Genomic DNA, 4,148 nt, shown 5'->3' with positions numbered 1-4,148 from the left:
TTGAGTTAGTGATGTTTTCTAACCATCTCATCCTCTGCCACTCCATTCTCATCTTACCCTAAACCTTTCCCAGCATCAGGGTCTTTTCCAATGAATTGGCTCTTTGCATCAAGAGGCCAAACTATTGAAGCTTCAGCTTCAACATCAGTCTTTCTAATGAATATTCGGGGTTGATTTCCTTTAGGATTGACTAGTTTGATCGCTTCACTGTCCAAGGGACTCTCAAGAGTCCCAGCACCACAATTTGAAATTCTTCAGCACCATCAATTCTTCAGCACTCAGCCTTCTTTATGGTCCAGCTCTCACATCCATACATGACTACTGAAAAAGCCATAGCTTTGACTAAACAGACCTTTGGTGGCAAAGTGATGTCTCTGCTTTTTAATATGTTGTCTAGCTTTGTTACAGCTTTTCTTCCAAGGAGCAAGCCTAACCTGTAGCTTGTGGTGAATGGTGGCATGACTTACTCTCAGACTGGGGAAAATGGCAAAAAGCAGCAAGTATAGCTCATAAAATCTGCAGGCACCCGAGGCAAGAGATATAAATGGAGGTAAGCAATAAAACACCTAAAGTGCTGAAGAGACACTGAGGTGAAACTCTGGGAAATTAAGACCTCCAAAAATATTCAGTTCCTTTTATGTTCAGGAGGATTGAAAAAGCCACACATAGTTTCATGCAGGACATGTGTTTAAAAATGATTAGCAAAAAAATCTTAAACTTCTAACCTTGGGTTGATTTCAAGACTCAAAATATATCCATCTATTAAGGAGAGGAATGCCCAAGCATAGAATCTATCTGCAAAGACTGAGAGAGGTGACTATTATCAAAATGTGCAACTCCATGATAAAATAAAATAATAAAATAAAGTATACAAAGAAACATAAAAACATGGCCCATTCAAAGAACAAAAAAGATCTCTAGAAACAATCCCTGAGGAAATACAGACTTCAGATTTACTAGAAAAAGACTTTTAAAAAATTGTGTTTAAGTGAGAAAGCTAAAGGAAAACGTGAAGAGTCAAAGGAAATCAGAAAAGTGATGCATGATTAAAATGAGAATTTTAACAATGAAGTCAACAGCAGAAGGAAAACTGGAAGATTCACAAAGGTATGGAAATGTAAAATACTAAACAACCAATGGGTCAAAGAAAACATCACAAGAAAAATTGGAAAATAGCTTGAGATAATGAAAATTAAAACAGACAAAGGGTGCTCGCTTTGGCAGCACATATACTAAAATTGGAACGATACAGAGAGGATTAGCATGGCCCCTGTGCAAGGATGACATGAAAATTCGTGAAGTGTTCCATATTTTTTTTTGAATCAGTTATAATGAGATGGATGAAACTGGAGCCCATTATACAGAGTGAAGTAAGCCAGAAAGATAAAGACCAATACTGTATACTAACACATATGTATGGAATTTAGAAAGATGGTAATGATAACCCTATATGCAAAACAGAAAAAGAGACACAGATGTACAGAACAGACTTTTGGACTCTGTGGGAGAAGGCGAAGGTGGGATGTTTCAAGAGAACAGCATCGAAACATGTATATTATCTACAGTGAAACAGATCACCAGCCCAGGTTGGATGCATGAGACAAGTGCTCGGGCCTGGTGCACTGGGAAGACCCAGAGGGATCGGGTGGAGAGGGGGATGGATGGGAGGGGGGATCGGGAAGGGGAACACATGTAAATCCATGGCTGATTCATGTCAATGTATGACAAAAACCACTACAATATTGTAAAGTAATTAGCCTCCAACTAATAAAAATAAATGGAAAAAAATAAAAACAATAAAGATAAATGATAAAAAAAAAAGAAAGAGGATATTTGATACTTGAAAAAATAAAAATAAAATAAAACAGACAAAGGATTAATCTCAAAAATATACAAGCAACTCCTGCAGCTCAATTCCAGAAAAATAAATGACCCAATCAAAAAATGGGCCAAAGAACTAAACAGACATTTCTCCAAAGAAGACATACAGATGGCTAACAAACACATGAAAAGATGCTCAACATCACTCATTATCAGAGAAATGCAAATCAAAACCACAATGAGGTACCATTACACACCAGTCAGGATGGCTGCTATCCAGAAGTCTACAAGCAATAAATGCTGGAGAGGGTGTGGAGAAAAGGGAACCCTCTTACACTGTTGGTGGGAATGCAAACTAGTACAGCCGCTATGGAGAACAGTGTGGAGATTTCTTAAAAAACTGGAAATAGAACTGCCATATGACCCAGCAATCCCACTTCTGGGCATACACACTGAGGAAGCCAGATCTGAAAGAGACACGTGCACCCCAATGTTCATCACAGCACTGTTTATAATAGCCAGGACATGGAAGCAACCTAGATGCCCATCAGCAGATGAATGGATAAGGAAGCTGTGGTACATATACACCATGGAATATTACTCAGCCATTAAAAAGAACCATTTGCAACAATTCTAATGAGATGGATGAAACTGGAGCCCATTATACAGAGTGAAGTAAGCCAGAAAGATAAAGACCAATACAGTATACTAATGCATATATATGGAATTTAGAAAGATGGTAACGATAACCCTATATGCAAAACAGAAAAGGAGACGCAGATGTACAGAACAGACGTTTGGACTCTGTGGGAGAAGGTGAGGGTGGGATGTTTTGAGAGAACAGCATTGAAACATGTATGTTATCAAGGGTGAAACAGATCAGCAGCCCAGGCTGGGTGCATGAGACAAGTGCTCAGGGCTGGTGCACTGGGAAGACCCAGAGGGATCCGGTGGAGAGGGAGGTGGGAGGGGGGATCGGGATGGGGAATACATGTAAATCCATGGCTGATTCATGTCAATGTATGGCAAAAACCACTACAATATTGTAAAGTAATTAGCCTCCAACTAATAAAAATAAATGGGAAAAAAAATTAAAACATAGCCTACTGAAACTTATAGAATATAGCAAAAGCAGTGCTAAGAAGGAAATTTATACTTGCAACCACTTACATTAAAAATTAAGAAAGATCTCAAACCAACAGACTCACTTTACAACATAAGGAACTAAGAAAACAAGAACAAACTATCAAAATCTAACAGAAGGAAAGAAATGATAAAGATTAGAGTAGCAAGGGCTTCCCAGATGGTGCTAGTGGTGAGGAACCTGATGCCTGCTAATGCAGGAGACATAAGAGACCATGGGTTCAATCCCTGGGTCAGGAAGATCCCCTGAAGAAGAGCATGGCAACCGACTCTAGTATTCTCACCTGGAGAATCCCATGGACAGAGCAGCCTGGAGGGCTACCATCCATAGGGTTTCAAAGAGCTAGACACAACTGAAGCGACTTAGCATGCACGTATACACAGAATAACAATTTTTAAAAATTAGAGAATAGAAAAGCAATAAAGTCAACAAAACTGAAAATTGGCTCTTTGAAAAGAATAAAATTAGCTAACCATTAATTACATTAAAAAAAAGAAGAAGACTCTACTAAAATCAGAAATGAAAGACAGGGCATCATTACCAATTTTACAGAAATATAATTGTAGCAAAATATAAACAATTATATGACAACAAATTGGATAACGTAGATGAGATACAAAAATTCCTAGCAACACACAACCTACCAAGAATGAATCATGAAGAAAAGTGTTAGTAATCACACCACTCATTATTCTGATGTCTACATAACAGACAGATGAATGGATAGACAGGACCCAAAATTGTATCTTCTACACTGAACTGCTTCTTATTTTACCTCTTCAATTAGTGACATATTTTGAACATCTACTGGCACCGTTTACAATTACTGTTTAACATCTACTGTTTACCATTTACTGTCCAGAACTCTACTGTCCAACATGGTAGCCACTAACCAAATGTGACTATTTACATCTTAATTTATATTAACTAAAATTCAACAAAATTTAAGCATTCAGTTCCTCAGTGTATTAGCTTCCTATTGTCACTAGAACAAATTACCACAAACTTAGTGGCTTAACACTGCACAAATTTTTTATCATACAATTCTGGGGCCAGAAGTTCAACATGGGTCTCACTGGGCTAACTTCAAGGTATTAGCAGAGCTGCATTCCTTCTGGAGGCTCTAAAGGAGAATCCACTTCCTTGCCTTTTCCAGCCTGTAGAAGCTGTCTATGTTCCTTGG

General features: G+C 38.1%; 1 non-coding gene across 1 annotated transcript; it reads left to right on the top strand.

The window, feature by feature from the left end:
- Positions 1–1,208: 1,208 nt before the first annotated feature.
- On the top strand, positions 1,209–1,315 carry LOC122674941. Its single transcript, XR_006335104.1, has one exon. It is a non-coding gene; the product is annotated as a U6 spliceosomal RNA (small nuclear RNA).
- The last annotated feature ends 2,833 nt before the right edge of the window (positions 1,316–4,148 follow it).

Source organism: Cervus elaphus, chromosome 18 (assembly GCF_910594005.1).
Source record: "Cervus elaphus chromosome 18, mCerEla1.1, whole genome shotgun sequence".
Lineage (NCBI taxonomy): Eukaryota > Metazoa > Chordata > Mammalia > Artiodactyla > Cervidae > Cervus > Cervus elaphus.
The sequence above is the reverse complement of the archived record's forward strand: the minus strand, read 5'-3'. Positions and strand labels throughout refer to the sequence as shown.